Genomic DNA, 18,595 nt, shown 5'->3' with positions numbered 1-18,595 from the left:
GTATCTATGACATTGTCGTTTAGGCCACATTAACCTTAAACACATGCAGAAGCTTCATGCGAATGGACATCTGGGGTTCTTGTGATTTGGAATCATACGATACATGTGTTTAATAGGGAAAATGACGACATCACCCTTCATCACGTTCACTGACGACTTCACTAAATATGGTTACATATATCTAATAAAGCATAAGTTAGAGTCGTTTGAAATGTTCAAACAATTTCAGAATGAACTAGAGAATCAACTTGACAAGAAAATAAATGCCATTCGGTCGGACCGAGGTGGTGAATATTTGAGTCAAGAGTTTGAGGATTATCTTAGGAGATGTGGAATAGTTTTCCAACTCACTCCACCAGGAACACCCAAGATGAACGGTGTATTCGAAAGGAGAAATCGAACTTTGTTAGACATGGTTCGATCGATGATGAGCTTAGCCGATCTTCCTAACACATTTTGGGGATATGCTTTTGAAATGACCGCTTTCACACTAAACCGTGCTCCGTCTAAAGCTGTGGAGAAGACACCTTATGAGTTATGGTATGGAAAGGTTCCAAAGTTGTTTTTTCTATAAGTCTGGGGTTGCAAAGTTTATGTAAACGGTGTCCAAGGAGATAAATTAGCACCCAATCAGACAAATGTCTCTTTGTGGGTTATCCAAAAGAGACAAGGGGTGATTACTTTTACACCTAGTCAGAGAACAAAGTGATTGTTGCTCGTGATGGTGTGTTCCTTGAAAAGGAGTTTTTTTCCAAGAAGACAAGTGAGAGAAATGTAAGAATCGAAGAAATTTGAGCTGAGTAACAACATGACAACGATGTTCGAATGACAAAAATCACGATTTCTCGTCTATCCAGGGTCGATATAAAAGGGAAAGGAGGTAGAGATGAAAGATCCGGATCAACCTCCCGCGCTAAGCAAACAGGATTCTCAAGAAAACCTTCAAGAAGTTGGGAATGTCGCACCTGTTGTTCAAGCCCTCGTAGGTCCCCAAGGTTGATAGAATTATTTGCAAGATTAGATCTTTTGTTACTAGAAGATAATGAACCTTGCACCTACAAAGAAGCTATGACGAGCCCAGACCCTGAAAAATGGCTTGCAGCCATGAAATCCGAAATGGAATCCATGTCTGAAAATGAAGTTTGGAACTTGGTTAATTTGCCCGATGGAGTAACACCTATTGGATGCAAATGGATTTTCAAGATGAAAGCAGACAAGGATGGAAACGTTAGCGTTTTCAAAGCTAGACTCGTGGCAAAAGGTTACAGACATGTTCATGGTATAGACTATAACAAAACCTTTTCACCTGTTGCGATGCTTAAATCCATTAGGACTATTCTAGCAATTGCCGCTCATTACGATTATGAGATTTGGCAAATGGATGTTAAAACCGCTTTTCTAAATGAAAATTTAGAAGAGGATGTGTACATGACAAAACCTGGAGGTTTTGCAGACACCAAAAATGCTGGAAAAGTTTGCAAACTTCGAAGATCCATTTATGGATTAACGCAGCAAGCAGGAGCTGGAATCTTCGTTTCGACGAGAACATCAAAGAGTTTGACTTCTCGAAGAATAAAGAAGAGTCTTGTGTGTATAAGAAGGTTAGTGGGAGTGACCTAGTTTTCTTGGTCCTGTATGTAGATGACATACTCCTCATTGGAAACAACATCCCGATGCTGGTATAAGTTAAAGACTGGTTGCGGAAGTGTTTTTTGATGAAGGACCTAGGAGATGCAGAATATATTTTGTGCATCAAGATCTATAGAGATAGATCGAGGAAGATGATTGGACTCAGTCAAGAAACTTATATAGATAAGATTCTTAAAAGGTTCAAGATGAAAAACACTAAGAGAGGATTTCTACCCATGATACATGGCACGACGCTTAGCAAGACTCGAAGTCCTAAAGACCCAAATGAGCAAGCACACATGAGCAAGACACCTTATGCTTCAGCAATAGGATCCATCATGTATGCCATGATCTGCACTCGCCCAGACGTCTCATATGCCCTGAGCATGTGTAGTCTTTACCAATCAAATCCATGTGAGGCACACTAGATCGCAGCCAAAAACATCCTAGAGTACTTAAACAAGACAAAGTATCACTTCTTGGTCTATGGCGAAGAAAATGAACTAATAATGGAAGGTCATGTGGATGCGAGCTTCTAGATGACAGAGATGATTTCCGATTGCAGTCGAGCTATGTCTTTTGTTTAAATAGAGAAGCAGTGAGTTGGAAAAGCTCTAAACAGACTATTGTAGCAGACTCTACCACAGAAGCAAAATAATTAGCCGCTTCGGAAGAAGCCAAGGAAGGAGTTTGGATCAAGAAGTTCATCATGGAATTAGGTATCGTTCCTAGCATAGAAAAGGGAATAGCTTTATATTGTGACAACAATGGAGTAGTTGCCCAAGCCAAGGAACCAAAGGCACACCAGAAATCCAAACATCTCCAAAGGAAATACCACGTGATAAGGGAGATCACAGAGAGACAGGATTTGGTAATTTGCAAAGTGCATACGGATGACAACGTAGCAGATCCGTTAACTAAATCGCTACTCCAGCCCAAACATGAGAATCATAAAAGGGGCATGGGTATGAAGCGCATTGGATAATGGCTTTAATCATGTAACCGCTTAATAGAAAGTCTATGTAATCAGTTACCTACATTCAATGATTGAAATTTAAATTTCGTCGTTAAATCATGGTTTAGTATTTAATTGATAGTCCAAAAATAATGAAGCACTCTAAGTAGGATTATCAGATTCGTGATCTGGTGAACGAAACCCTACTAAGTGAACTTAGAGTAGATTCATTATCAAGTCCCTAGTCGAGGTCATTATGTGGACAATAATGACTCTCGAAGACTAGCATGTGAGATTGACTTATGGCGCAGTTTCATGCGCTATAGGAATACGGTATTCAAGTAAACTACATGGGTGTATGATTGGGAATATACACCAGATAACCCAAACATGAGAATTCTTAAAGTAAAAGATAAACGTCACGAACTTTCATATGCAGGATTGGAAAGATTCCTTAAATATGAGTACTTCACTCATCTTATGTAAGGAACGTCGAACTCTAGTGTTGCCAAACGGCGTGCCGTAAAAGGAGGTTATAAAAGCAGCCACTGAACTAGACATGATAGACATGAGGTTAAGTGGGAGTACAAGATTGGATAATGTCCTCCTAACTGAGTTAGGGAAAGTATCTCTACGCCACTTGAGGAGAAGCAACTGAAAATTGCTTGGCCACGCTCAAAAGGATTAACAGGGTTAATCATTTGTTTTGACAATTGTTCTCCAGATCAAGAAAGTCTGAAAAGGTATGACGTATAAGATGAGATGTGAAGCGATGTGGGAATCTAGCATTGCACTTGTTTTAAGGACAAATGGGAGACTGAAGGATATATCCGTTCAGTCGGAAGGAGATCTCCTTTTGAAGGAGTTTCCTTCGACTAAAGTAACAATGCGCCCAATTTTTCAGTTAAGATAACGATGAACTTATCCGGAAGATCATCTAGTCCGTTCCAATTAGGGGTCTTAATGCTTAGCTAGAAGCTGCTAACGATCGTCGAGTCACTTCGGTGATTCGCAGCTAACATAGATCGGATCCTATAACGGGTTACACCAAAGCATGGTGGCTTAATCGGAGAGAGTTGACTAGAGGGAGTGTGGTTATAAATGGATATGATCCAGTTTGATAGGCACAAAAAGATAGAAAGAAACGAGCTCGAAAGGGAAGCCTGACAGCCTCCGTTATGATGGTATATTTTGTTTGGAGAGGAGAGATTCCTCTGTTCAGCTCTGCTTCTCTGCTCTGCTCTGCTCCTCTGCTCCTGCTCCTTGCTCTTTGCTCCAGCTCCTTGCTCCTTGTTCCCTGTTCCTGTTCGTCTGTTCCCGGGGGGGAAAACATACAAAGGGTTCGAAAACTGCTCCGACGCGCAAGACAGTCAGGGTGCTCTTTGCAGTAAAAGAATGAATATTGATCGATCCTTTTAGGGGGCGAGTTGTGGGAACTCTAAGTATGGGGTGATCTTTCTAGGGTGAACAGATCGTATCCTGTGAAGGACGAAGTGGGGGCCTTTTATAGTCGAAGTTAGACCGACTATGATTAGTGGCGGTGGTGAGGCGGTGGCCGTCAAGCCGTAAGGGAAGTTACCTCTTTTGCGTATCTAGGGTTTCTCTTCGAGTCTATCCCGGATCTTTGATAAGTGAAAGTTCTTAAGTTCAAGGATACTTTGTATATATCTTGCCGGAGTGATAGACTTTAAAGGAGAAGTTTCCTCTTATAGATACGTGGAGTCCAATCGGGCTTAAACACTTCAAGATGTGAGGCCGACTGAGATCTTTCTAGAAAGTTCGGGATTAAGTCGTTAGGTCGCGCAGCGCTGATATCTCCCCAGTTCTGGGCGTAAGATATATGTCGAACCTGTAGAGACCCCCTTATTCCTTTTGAGATCCCAGGGCTGATCTATCCATGCCAAGGGAGTTCAGTTTAGAGCTGATTTCTTTTGGCCGACCTCCCAGTTAGGGGAACGTATGGTGGACCGTCAGGTGTTTAGCTGTCTTGCTGCCTTAAGCCGAGTCATTCCAAGAGACTTCAGGTCTGATCTTGACTTTTTAGTCGTTAGTCAATGGATGAACATTTTATGCATCAGGCACCGATGAGCATGAAAAAGGGACCTGGAGCCACCGTGATAATGTTCCAGCGTGACAATGTTTCGGATTCCAAGAGACTTCAAGTCTGATCTTGACTTTTCAGCAAAGGACTTGATTGACCCTGAAGCCACCGTGATAATGTTCCACCGTGGGGCACTTGAAGTTTGTCGGTTTTTCGGATTCCAATATCTCCCGACAGAGGGGTGGCTGCCGAATTACCGTCCTTCCCCAGAGTTTATCCTTTTCCTTTTCTCTCGTCAGTTCCGCTAATTGATGTATGAGTATATCACAAATGGTGGGGTCGTCCACGCACCCCTCAGCTATTCCAGCTTTCTTGGGGACGTAAGGCTGGTCCGGATTCAACATGCCTTGTTCATTCAAGATGCTCTCCAGGCGCATCTGGTCGCCTGGTTGCAACTTTAAGGTCTCAGGAGCGTAGGTGTCGCCGGGTGAGAAGAGCCTTCTCGCGAACGTCCTAAGTACTTCCTTTCTTTCCTCGGGGCGGCATCCCTCTTGGCTGTTTCGGCTTTGCGGAGGCTTTCCTCCAATCGTTTTACCTCCTCGTCTCTCCGGTAGTAATCGGCTCTAACTTGTTCCACTTCAGCAAGGAGTTCGTCTGAGTTGGGGAGCCTGTGAGGCATCCCGTGTAGAGTGCGTTCGCCCGACGAAATGTTTGCCTGAAGATCTTTAGGAAAAGTAGTTAGTTCTGGAAAAGTATTGAGTGAGGTTCGGGTTACCGAATCTGATGATTTGTTGGAGAGATCCCTTCCTTCTAGTGCCAAATGCTGATGTCGAAAATTGGCTCCCGGTTAAATCAGCATGAAAAAGGGAGTTGATGCATGACAACCTCCGTTATGATGGTATATTCTGTTTGGAGAGGAGAGACTCCTCTGTTCAGCTTTGCTTCTCTGCTTTGCTCCAGCTACTTGCTCTTTGCTCCAGCTCCTTGCTTCCTGTTCCTGTTCGTCTGTTCCCGAGGGGGGAAAACCTGCAAAGGGTTCGAAAACCGCTCTGACGCTCAAGACAGTCAGGGTGCTCTTTGCAGTAAAAGAATGAATATTGATCGATCCTTTTGGGGGGCGAGTTGTAAGAACTCTGAGTATGGGGTGATCTTTCTAGGGTGAACAGATCGTGTCCTGTGAAGGACGAAGTGCGGGGCCTTTTATAGGCGAAGTTAGACCGACTGTGATTAGTGGCGGTGGTGAGGTGGTGGCCATCAAGCCGTAAGGGAAGTTACCTCTTTTGCTTATCTATGGTTTCTCTTCGAGTCTATCCCGGATCTTTCATAAGTGAAAGTTCCTAAGTTCAAGGATACTTTGTATATATCTTGCCGGAGTGATAGACTTTAAATAAGAAGTTTCCTCTTATAGATATGTGGAGTCCAATCGGGTTTAAACACTTCAAGATGTGAGGCCGACTGAGATCTTTCTAGAAAGTCCGGGATGAAGTCGTTAGGTCGCGCAGCGCTGATATCTCCCCAGTTCTGGGCGTAAGATATGGGCCGAACCTGTAGAGACCCCCCCTTATTCCTTTTGAGATCCCAGGGCTGATCTATCCATGCCAAGGGCGTTCAGTGCAGAGCTGATTTCTTTTGGCCGACCTCCCAGTTAGGGGAACGTATGGTGGACCGTCAGATGTTTAGCTGTCCTGCTGCCTTAAGCCAAGTCGTTCCAAGAGACTTCAGGTCTGATCTTGACTTTTCAGTCGTTAGTCAATGGATGAACATTTTATGCATCATCAAATGGGACTCTAGTGTTTATATTTTCTGGGACTCTTACTGAAACCTAATGGGACTGAAATTCTAATTAGGGTTTCTCTATATAAGGGTCATTAGAGAACATAAAAGGTGTGGAATTTTCTCAAGAGAAAATCAACTCTCTCACACATCTTAGAGAGAGAAGGTTTTAGAGAAAAAGCTTCCATTCTATCTACCGAGTCAAAAGAAGATCAGTTCTTCTTCTCAACCTTCAAGAAGGTCCTAGCTAGCATTTAAGGAGGGAGATTAAGTCAACTTGCTCGGGTGTCTCAAGTAGAGGAGCGACAATTGGAGCTCTCATCTTCGAGATAAAAGCATCAGAATCAAGTTCGAGGGAAAGCAAATTCGGGTATTCATCTTTCACTTTCTAGTTCATAGTTAGTATATGCATGTGATCTTGGTAGCTAGCGTTAAACATATGATGTTTGAGATTCCGTTTACAACGTTAGTTAGGTGAATAGGTAACACCATAACCCGACAGTGGCGTCAGAGCCTCTTGCATGCACTAAGTTTGACTAGACGAGTTAGATTCGGACATAACTAGTTACATATATACGTTCGGTATGTTTTTCTGACATGAATATGATTAGTTTGAATAGGATTTGGCCTAATCAACTAGTATTTGAAAGGGTTTCAGTACGTAAAAACATTAAATTTTTAAGTTTATTCGAAAAGAGTTTTCGCAAACGGGTTTAATGGATCGTTGATTTTGAAAAACAAGTTTTAAAATCAGGAGTATTTTGATGATTTTGATAAGAGTTATTTCCTATTTGGCCCACTACTTTGTGACCAGCTTCCTTTTTTGCCCCCTATTTTTCATAAATTCAAATTTGGCCCCCTATTTTCATGTAAATGGCGTAAATACCCTTCCTAATTTCAAAATAAAATATTAAGAACATAATTATTTCCACCTCACCTCTCTCTCTCTCTCCACCCATGTCTCTCTCTCTCCACCTCACCTCTCTCTTTCTCTACCTCACCCATTTCTCTCTCCACCTAACCTCTCTCTTTTTCCACATAACCTCTCTCTTTTTCCACCTAACCTCTCTCTCTCTCTCTCTCTATCCACCTCACTTTGTCTTCTTCGATGAAGGTCGCCGACCGAAATTTTTGAAGGTCGCCGGCCGGAAATTTTTTTGGCCGGCGACCTTCATCGGAGAAGACAGAGTGAGGTGGAGAGAGAGAGGTTAGGTAGAGAGAGAGGGGTGAGGTGGATAGAGAGAGTTTAGGTGGAGAGAGAGGGGTGAGGTGGAGAGAGAGAGAGAGAGGTGAGGAAGAGAGAGATAGATGAGGTGGAGAGAGAGGTGAGGAGGAAAAAATTATGTTTTTTAATATTTTATTTTAAAATTAGGAAGGGTATTTACGCCATTTACATGAAAATAGGGGGCCAAATTTGAATTTATGAAAAATAGGGGGCCAAAAACGAAGCTGGTCACAAAGTAGGGGGCCAAATAGGAAATAACTCTTTTGATAAAAAACAGCAGTTTTGGAACATAAAATCAGATAACAAGGAGGCTCGGACGGCAGTTTCCAAAAGACTTTGAAAACTGCCCGGCAAGACTGGCCAGGACGCGTCTGGCCGGTCCCACGTATCTCGGGAAGCTTCTTGAGACGCGGGAAGATCGGACCAGAATGTTGATGAGACATGAGAATGTCTCATTTGAATCTTTTAACTCGGGTTAGTTAGTCCAGTTCGAGCGATTACTCTGATGATTTGTTTGATTTTCTTTTTCAGGTCTCATTTACGGAGTTCGATGCAAAAACATCGTGATAAAGACATACTTGAGGGGCATTTTGGTCATTTTAATGACAAGGTCATTTTGGTCAATATTAATGCTCATGTGAAAGTAGAGTCCAATACGAATCTATCGGATGAAACGGAAGTCAAAACGGTGTCCGGATGAGGAAATTATAGCGGGTCAAAGATTTGTCAAAATCAAGTCAATATAGATCTTCTGAGACACTTGTCGGCCAATCTAACTGGTAATGTGAGTATTTCGGGGTAACTTCGGTCATCTGTGGTGGTACGTCGGGATGTCCAGTGTGCCAAGATTCACTGTAACCGCGCGCATAGTATTACCGTGCACCTGGGTCTATATGGCAGATCTAACGGTCGAGATCCTTTCCACACGGACTTCTCCAACGGATGAGGCTTGTTCTGTATCCTATGGCTGTGACGAGAACAGGAATAGCAGGAGCAACTCGATTTCTTACCCTAGTCAGAGATATCAAAGAGATGGAAAGTTTTCTCGATAAAATGGACCGGATTCAATCGGCAAAGGGATGAGGAGAAGAAGTTACTGTTTTTAGAGAGAGAAGATATTTTCTCTCTCTAAAAACTTGACAAAGAAAGGAAACCGAATGAGTGGTGATTGAGGGGAGGATTGTTTATCTTTTCGGCTGGTTTATACTTGTTTTATAAAAGAACACTCGGTTTTTCCAGAACAGAACCTCACGACAAGAAAAACAGAAACGAAATAAACCATTCTTATCATATTCATCATCTCGGTTTTGGGAGCTGAAATTATTATCACTCGGGCTTACAACAAGAACAGGAATCATCTACTCATCTCTCCTCTCGGCTGGGAATTAAGAAATAGAGTTAGAGAGATAAAACCGAGATCATCATCCACTCGATCATCATCATCATCCATCTTTCTTCTTCTTCTTCTTCTTCTTTTTGTGTATCTCTTTTAGTGAGAGAGAGAGATTAACAAAGATTATTAAGAGAGAAAGAGAGATTGTAGAGAGAGAGTGAGAGACAGAAAGATTCGGTTTAAAATAAAAACAGAGATTTATCTTCATTCTTTCATACTTTTAATTTTTGTGTATCTCTTTTAGTGAGAGAGAGAGATTAACAGAGATTATAGTGAGAGAAAGAGGTTAAGAGAAAAAAAACAGAAAGTTAGAGAGAGAAAGAGAGTTATTTAAATATTAATTGCTATTTTTTTATAATTCAAAAAAATATTACCAATCAAACCAAGTGAGATTCCAAATTAGAATTAAAGTTAGAATTTAAGTTTGACTAAGTCTCTGAGGAACGAACCGGTCTTACCGGAATTTATTACAACTTGACATCCGTGCACTTGCGGGAGTAGACCTATTTAGGAAACTTTCTAGGCCCGTCAAGTTTTTGGCGCTGCTGCCGGGGACTAAGTTTGAATTTGTCTTATCTTATTTCTATATTTGGAAAGTTTTATTTTTGGTAAGTTTTTATTTTTAGACACTTTGACTTGCTTTTCCATTTTTGGTGTGTAGAACGCTAAGGAGCAAAGGAAAAGGCGCAATAAGGAGAGGAGCTCAAGAAAAGAAATTTACATTTTATTTTTAGTATTTTTTTATTTTTGGTGAGAGAGAGACTTTTAGACTTTCTAGTTTTTATTTTGGTTTTAAAGTTTTGACCCAAAACTGGAGGGCTTTATAAATTGTAACCGAAAACCAAAACGAAGCCTCGGGTTGGAACACTCATGGGAGAGTGGCCCGGGTCGTCTGCAAGGTTCATCGCCCGTCTTGAAACGGGAGGTAATTTCTCTAATCACCCACGAAGCCCCTGTCAGTGGGTAATTGTGTGTTTTGTGTGCCTAATTGCTTTGATCGAATTGTTTAGTATAAGCATTCTAGTAAGGGCAATAACCCAACTGAAATATAGGAGACGGATTTTATCACCGTTCTCTTGTCCAAATAGGTAACAACATTCACGATCCTAAACCTCACCTAAAAACTAAAATCTGATTTAGACATCAGCCCCTAAGGTTTCGAGCTCATAGGATCTTTGAAACAATTCAGAGACTTGATTTTTATTTGGGCATTCCTCAAAGGAAAGTGTCAATCAATTCTTTAAAAGGTCACCTCGAGAAGAGGCAACGCTACCGAAGGTTGGACGGCTATCACAACGTTCATCGTTGGTCGTCACCAAGAATTGTTTGACCGTATTACTTTGACGGAGTAACCCTCATAACAATTATAGTTCAAGCTACGTAACGAAGTAGGAGCTGTCTAGATTTTTAGGGTGAATCTGACCAACTTGTCTGTTTAGATTCTGTTTAGGTTGCTTGGTGGAGTCAGACTGATTGTGTTTGCTTTCCTCTAGGGTCTTCGTAGTGATTCCTCGGTTTTCGATTTAAAAAAAAAAAAAAAAACTTTGTTGAGAATATCCTTGGTCATTGGGCTCTAGTTTATGCCCGATAGATATCGTGATAAGAGAGGTCGTTTCATTAGTAGAGAAACTCATCTAAGTAATCTTCTAGCCAACCTCTCTTTGAGTGACACTATGGGTGAAAATCTAAACCAAGCCAGGGATGGAAATACACCTATGACACTCAGGGATTACATGAACCCTACTAGAACATGTCAACCATCATGCATACAGTTACCCCACTCCACGACTCACTTCGAGTTAAAGTCGAGCATTATCCAAATGCTCCCACTCTTTCGTGGAGTTGAGAACGAGAATCCCTACCACCATGTTAGGGATTTTGAAGAAATCTGTGGGACTATAAGATTCCCCAATATGTCTGATGAAATAGTGAGGCTTAGGTTGTTCCCTTTCTCTTTGAGAGAGAAAGCAAAATCTTGGTTGTATGCCTTACAACCTCATTCCATCACACATGGGAAGAATTGACCAGTTTATTCCTTCTGAAATTCTTTCCCAAGCACAAAACCACCGCTTTAAGGCAAAGTCTTAATAATTTTGTGCAACAAGGAGAGTCTCTCTACAAATATCTTGAGAGATTTAAAGAACTGGAACTACAGTGTCCACACCATGGTTATGAAAAGAGCAGACTAGTCCAATTTCTCTATGACGGACTAGACTATCCCACTACATCCATGGTAGAGTCATTCTGTAGTGGCGGATTTACTTATTAATCCGTCGATGACTGCATGACGTTTCTAGAAGATCTAGCTGAAAAATCCCACCAATGGGAAACTTCTAGAGGACCTCCTACTAGGGCAAACCCTACTCCGAATAAAGGTCGCATGTATAGAGTTGACGAGTCAGAACTTAAACTCGCCGCCATGACGAGAAGGATAGAAGCCCTAGAGCTTGGTTAGCCTAAAGCAGTTAGGGAGGATCCCACTCAGGTCATGAATGTTGGAAATGAATCCATCTCTTATCTGTGCTCCGTCTGTGGAGACCCATCTCATACAGGGAATAAGTGTACCCTATTCTTTGTTTTTGACGAAAAAGAGCACGCTAATGCTCTTTATCTAAACTCTAGGCAAGATTACCGTCAGAAATATGATCCTTATTCGAAAACTTATAATCCGGGTTGGAGAAATCACCCCAATTTTTCTTGGTCTAAGGGTCAAAATCAGGGTCAGGTTAGTAGCTCCATGAACCCTCCTGGGTTTAACGCTCCTAGGAATCCTTATGCTCAAAATCAGGGTCAGCCTAATACCCAAAATACTCCTCAGGGATCTTTAGAGGAGACCATGCTTAAATTTATGCAACAAACCTCCCAGGCTATATCTAGTCTAAAAACCGAGGTAGAAGCCCTTAGGCAAAGAGATCAGGGTATGTTCCCTAGTCAACCAGAGCCAAACCCGAAGGGTAAACAGTCGATGGACCAGGCCAATGCAGTAACCACCCTTAGAAGTGGTAGGGTAATTGACAATAAGGTAGGAGTTCCCGAAGATAGTGAACTAAACTCTGAACAACCCACCTTACCAACTAGTCTCCCTTGTAAAAAGCCTGAGAAGGCTCCTGAGTCTGAAGACCAACCCATTGTGCCTGAGTCGTATGTTGCTAGAGCCCCATATTCTCAGCGTTTGGTAGAACTAAACAAGAAGACTCAGTTTGAGGAGATAATGGAAATGTTCAAACAGGTTAGTATTAACATTCCATTATTAGATGTTATTAAACAAATCCCAGCTTACGCTAAGTTCCTTAAAGACCTATGTAATAGGAAGCGTAAGATGAATGTGCGTAAGAAAGTCTTCTTGACTAATCAAGTCAGCTCTATTCTCCAGCAAACCCTTCCAGCTAAGTATAAAGACCCAGGAAGCCCTACCTTACCATGCACCATAGGGGAACATGAGATCGAACGAGTATTGTTAGATCTAGGTTGCCAGTGTTAACCTACTTCCTTACTCGGTTTACTTACAGTTAGGTTTAGGAGAAATAAAACCCACTTCTATAGTTCTCCAGTTGGCAGATCGGTCTGTTAGGCGACCACGTGGGATAGTGGAAGATGTTTTGATAAAAGTTGGTGAATTCATCTTTCTGGTAGATTTCATCATCTTAGATACTGAACCAGTTAGTGATACCCAAAACCAAGTTCCCGTCATTTTAGGACGACCATTCTTAGCTACATCTGATGTTGTCATATACTGTAGGAATGGACTTTTAAGATTGTCTTTTGGAAACATGACTGTAGAGATGAACATCTTTAAGGCTGGACTTTTCCCTGATGATGTTAATGATTTTAGTGAGATGAACCTAATAGATATGTTCGTTCAGGATTCTTTACATGAGACTTTATCCGAGGATCCTTTAGAAACACTGAGGTGAAAGCTTTGTTGGATTCTACCCCATTACTGGATACTGATAAGTGGAAAGCAAAAGCTGAACCCCTCATTTTGTCCGAGCCTATTGACTCGCCAACTGTAGAGACAAATCAACTATCATCCACCAGTGAGCCCAGTGGTCCTTCCATCCCAGAGTTGCTTCCATCCACAGAGAAACCACCTTCCTTAGAATTAAAACCCTTGCCTGACAACTTAAAGTATTCGTTTCTAGGCCCATCTGAAACTCTACCTGTCATCATTGCTTCTGAGTTAGAAAAAGAACAGGAAAGTAGATTGCTAGATGTCCTTAGAAACCACAAAGAGCCTTTACGGTGGTCAATAGCTGATTTAAAGGGTATAAGTCCTTCTGTTTGCATGCACCATATATACCTAGAGGAAGATGCTAAACCGTCAAGGGAAATGCAATGTAGACTTAACCCTCACATGAAGGAGGTTGTTAGAGCCGAAGTCCTGAAATTGTTAGGAGCGGGTATCATATACCCTATTTCAGATAGTACTTGGGTCAGCCCTGTTCAAGAAATCAGGCATTACTGTAGTCAAGAACGAGTCAAATGAATTAATACCCACCAGGATGACCACTGGGTGGCGTGTTTGTGTTGACTACAGGAAATTGAACACGGTCACGAGGAAAGACCATTTTCCTCTTCCTTTCATTGATCAGATGCTAGAAAGACTAGCTGGGCATAGCTACTACTGTTTCTTAGATGGCTATTCTGGCTATAATCAGTCCTAATAGTCCCTGAAGACCAAGAGAAAACCACTTTCACTTGTCCATTTGGAACTTATGCTTATCGTCGGATGCCTTTTGGGTTGTGTAATGTACCCGCTACATTTCAACGATGTATGATGAGCATATTTTCAGATATGGTAGAGAGGTTTCTCGAGGTCTTTATGGATGATTTTTCAGTCTTTAGTTCATCATTCGATCAGTGTCTGCATCACCTCACACTCGTGTTGGTTCGATGCAAAGAAAAGAACCATCATTCGATCAGTGTCTGCATCACCTCACACTCGTGTTGGTTCGATGCAAAGAAAAGAACCTAGTTCTCAATTGGGAAAAATGTCACTTTATGGTTCGCTCAGGAATAGTCTTAGGGCATGTCATTTCTAAAAAGGGCATTGAAGTAGATAAGGCTAAAGTAGATTTGATAAAAAGCCTTCCAGTCCCTAAAACGGTTAGAGATATTCGATCGTTCTTAGGACATGCTGGATTTTATCGACGGTTTATCAAAGATTTCAGCAAGATATCTAGACTTCTTTGTAATCTTTTGGCAAAAGGAACAAATTTGTCTTCGATGAGCCTTGTTTAGAAGCCTTGGAGAAACTCAAACTTATGCTTACTTCCTCCCCTATTGTCCAACCCCCCAACTGGAGTACTCCATTTGAGATCATGTACGATGCATCTGATTATGCTATTGGAGTCGTGTTAGGTCAACGTGAGAATAAACTTCTTCACGTTATATACTATGCCAGTAAGACGTTGAACGATGCACAGTTAAACTACTCAACCACCGAAAAAGAGTTGTTAGTTGAAGTGTATGCCCTAGAGAAGTTTAGATCATATCTTGTGGGGTCTAAGGTCATTATATTCTCTGATCATGCTGCATTAAAATATCTCTTTTCTAAAAAGGATGCAAAACCTAGGCTGATTAGATGGATACTACTGCTACAGGAATTTGACATAGAGATTCGGGACAAAAAGGGTTCCGGGAATTTAGTAGCAGACCACTTGTCTAGACTTGTAGTCGAGTCTGTAGAAGACAAGTTACCCATGAGAGAGAGAGCTTTACTGATGAGCAACTTTTTAGTGTCTCCCAATTACCTTGGTTTACTGATATAGTGAACTATCTTGCTACTGGTCAAATACCCAAACACTGGACCAAGCAAGATCGTGATAAATTTTTATCCGAGGTAAAACGGTTCTTCTGGGACGACCCATACTTGTTCAAGTATTGTCCCGACCAGATCATTAGGAGATGTGTTCCTGATGAGGAACAATCCAAAATCATCTCCTTTTGTCATGATCATGCATGTGGAGGGCATTTTAGTGGTAAAAAGACGGCTGCCAAAATTCTACAATGTGGTTTTTACTGGTTGTCTATCTTTAAGGATACTCATGCATATTGTTTGGCATGTGAACGATGCCAAAAGTTGGGAAGCATTTCACGTAGTAACATGATGCCCCTTAATCCTATTTTGGTAGTTGAGGTCTTCGATGTGTGGGGCATCGATTTCATGGGTCCCTTCCCAAATTCATTTGGAAATCTGTACATCCTAGTGGCAGTTGACTATGTGTCAAAGTGGATAGAGGCGGTTGCTTCCAAAACGAATGATCACAAAGTTGTGATCACTTTCTTAAAGGAAAACATATTTTCACGTTTTGGTACACCGCGAGCAATTATTAGTGACGGGGGCACACACTTTTGTAATAGGCAGTTTGAGCTTTTAATGAAAAAATATGGTATTACCCATAAAGTGTCTACCCCATATCATCCACAGACTAGTGGTCAAGTCGAGGTGTCAAATAGGGAGATTAAACGCATACTGGAGAAAACGGTTAACACCAATAGGAAGGATTGGTCTTTACGACTAACCGATGCACTATGGGCTTACCGTACAGCGTTTAAGACCCCTATTGGAATGTCTCCATATAGACTAGTGTATGGCAGAGCATGCCACTTACCCGTTGAGTTAGAGCATAGAGCATATTGGGCTATCAAGCAGTTGAATATTTCGCTGGACAAGGCGGGTAAAGAGAGAAAGTTGCAACTCAGTGAGTTGGAGGAGTTGAGAAATGATGCATATGAAAGTGCTAGGTTGTATAAGCATAAAATGAAAATGTTTCATGATAAAAATATTTTAAGAAAAACATTTTCACCGGGTCAGAAAGTTTTATTATATAACACACGTTTGCATTTATTTCCTGGGAAACTCCGTTCTAGATGGTCAGGACCTTTCACGGTTAAGTTTGTTTATCCTTATGGTGCGGTCGACATTGAAGACAAAAATGGTAGTGTGTTCAAAGTGAATGGACAACGTCTAAAACCATTTTTAGAGATGTTGAACGATACAGAGGATGTTTCTATCGAAGATCCTGTCTATCCAGACTGATCTGCTATGATCAGTTTCGTCTGGCTGAAGACGTTAAACTTAGCGCTTTCTGGGAGGCAACCCATGCATAGGACTTCTGAATCTGGTAACATCTTTCCTTACATCCTATTATTTTTGCATAGTCTTCAAAACATTGAGGACAATGTTCGGTTTAAGTTTGGGGATAGGGGATTGAATTTTTAGTCTTTATTTCAAAAATTCAAAAGGGTTCAAAATTTTTAATTTTTGGATTGAAAAGGCGAGTCTAGTTGTTTTTGCTTGTTAATAGTTATAGAGTCTAGTTGGTTGTACTATGCTTTTGCTGAAAGTTTTTCCACGAATTTCGAGTCTCGGAGTTGTTGTGCACTAGCCATGTGAGTGTTAGATAGGTGAAGAGTTGATTTTTCTGAGAGAACTTAATCGATCATTAGTGGAGACTTAACCTATGTGAGATTCTGAGCCTTTCCTTTTGTTTTGAGTGATCTCTTATGTGATAACTCCGAGTAGAATGAAGAGCTACTCAACCTCGCAATATTCATTAGAGCTCAGTTGATCTCTTGAGTTCAAATTTTACAACCACTAGGGATGTCATCAGGAAGTAAACCCTTCTCTTATAGTCTGAGAAACTTGAAAGCAATGTCAACTAGAGGAAAATAGATCTCATCCATCATTTAGAACCCTGAGAATAAGGCATGAAGCAAAGTGGAGAAAACTATATCCAAGGAAATTGTTAAGAGAGAAAGTTGTATATTTTGAGTTTTATTACCAGAAGTGAAAAAAAAGAAAAAAAAAAAGAAAAAAAAGTATTTGTGTAGTTTGGTTTAAGTATTTATCCTTGATGTAGTTCTTGAAAATTTGAAGCCGTCGAGTTCTCAGAAGTTCTAGTCACGTCATCATTATAGTCTATTGACCTCTAGGAAGCATTGTTAGATAGTTGATCAGGTGAGAAGAGATGGTTAGCTTCCCATTCCGTATTAGTGGTTGTTTCCTTTCTATGAGATCAGTCGTTTACGAAAAATTTAGTCCTTCTTTTGTAATGTGTTGAGTTTTCTTTCATACTCATACTCGCACATTGAGTGAACCATTTCTGAGTGACTTTAATTTTTGAGTGTATGACCGTGAGGCAGTAGTCGAGGCGAAATGTATTGAGAAGGTAATCGAGGTCTTGTCTGTTTGGAACCGAAATGATACTCATATTGGCTGGTCACGTGCACTTCGAGTCATGATTACTAGTGAAGGGATTTTCAGCATTTGCATGGTTTGATGGACTTGGATTTCATTTCTATTAACTTTCGAAAATCTACCGGATAAACAGTTTTAGTCCACATTATATTTAAACCCTTCTGTATTTTTGAAATTCTTGAATTTTGTGGGTATATTCACTGGAAACACTCACGAGACAAAACTCGTCCTCTAGGGTAACTTAGAGGTTTAACGGCTTATTGCACATGCTAAGTGCAATCGTGATACCCTACGAAAGTGGTGAATTGGGCTTGGTTTTATTTTTCTGTTTTGCTCGAGGACTAGCAAAATCTAAGTTTGGGGATGTTTGATGAGACATGAGAATGTCTCATTTGAATCTCTTAACTCGGGTTAGTTAGTCCAGTTCGAGCGGTTACTCTGATGATTTGTTTGATTTTCTTTCTCAAGTCTCATTTACGGAGTTCGACGCAAAAACATCGTGATAAAGACATACTTGAGGGGCATTTTGGTCATTTTAATGACAAGGGCATTTTGGTCAATATTAATGCTCATGTGAAAGTAGAGTCCAATACGAATCTATCGGCTGAAAAGGAAGTCAAAACGGTGTCCGGATGAGGAAATTATAGCGAGTCAAAGATTTGTCAAAATCAAGTCAATATAGATCTTCAGAGACACGTGGCGGCCAATCTAACTAGTAATGTGAATATTTCGGGCTAACTTCGGTCATCTGTGGTGGTACGTCGGGATGTCCAGTGTACCAAGATCTAGTGTAACCGCGTGCATAGTATTACCGTGCACCTGGGTCTATCTGGCAGATCTAACGGTCGAGATCCTTTCCGCACGGACTTCTTCAACGGATGAGGTTTGTTCTGTATCCTATGGCCGTGACGAGAACAGGAACAGCAGGAGCAGCTCGATTTCTTACCCTAGTCAGAGATATCAAAGAGATGGAAAGTTTTCTCGATAAAATAGACCGGATTCAATCGGCAAAGGGATGAAGAGAAGAAGTTACTGTTTTTAGAGAGAGAAGATATTTTCTCTCTCTAAAAACTTAACAAAGAAAGGAAACCGAATGAGTGGTGATTGAGGGGAGGATTGTTTATCTTTTCGGCTGGTTTATACTTGTTCTATAAAAGAACACTCAGTTTTTGCAGAACAGAACCTCACGACCAGAAAAATAGAAACGAAATAAACCATTCTTATCATCTTCATCATCTCGGTTTTGGGAGCTGAAATTATTATCACTCGGGCTTACAACAAGAACATGAATAATCTACTCATCTCTCCTCTCGGCTGGGAATTAAGAAATAGAGTTAGAGAGATAAAACCGAGATCATCATCCACTCGATCATCAT

At 41.0% G+C, this 18,595-nt stretch overlaps 1 pseudogene; it reads left to right on the top strand.

Annotated features, from left to right (window-relative positions):
* The first annotated feature begins 1,428 nt into the window (after positions 1-1,428).
* On the top strand, positions 1,429-12,930 carry LOC147557202 (uncharacterized; annotated as a pseudogene).
* Positions 12,931-18,595: the final 5,665 nt, after the last annotated feature.

Source organism: Eschscholzia californica, unplaced genomic scaffold (assembly GCF_041429995.1).
Source record: "Eschscholzia californica isolate CP2 unplaced genomic scaffold, dmEscCali1.0.p SCAF_2, whole genome shotgun sequence".
NCBI classification, from domain to species: domain Eukaryota; kingdom Viridiplantae; phylum Streptophyta; class Magnoliopsida; order Ranunculales; family Papaveraceae; genus Eschscholzia; species Eschscholzia californica.
Note: the sequence above shows the minus strand (reverse complement) of the source record. Positions and strands in the feature narration are given on the sequence as shown.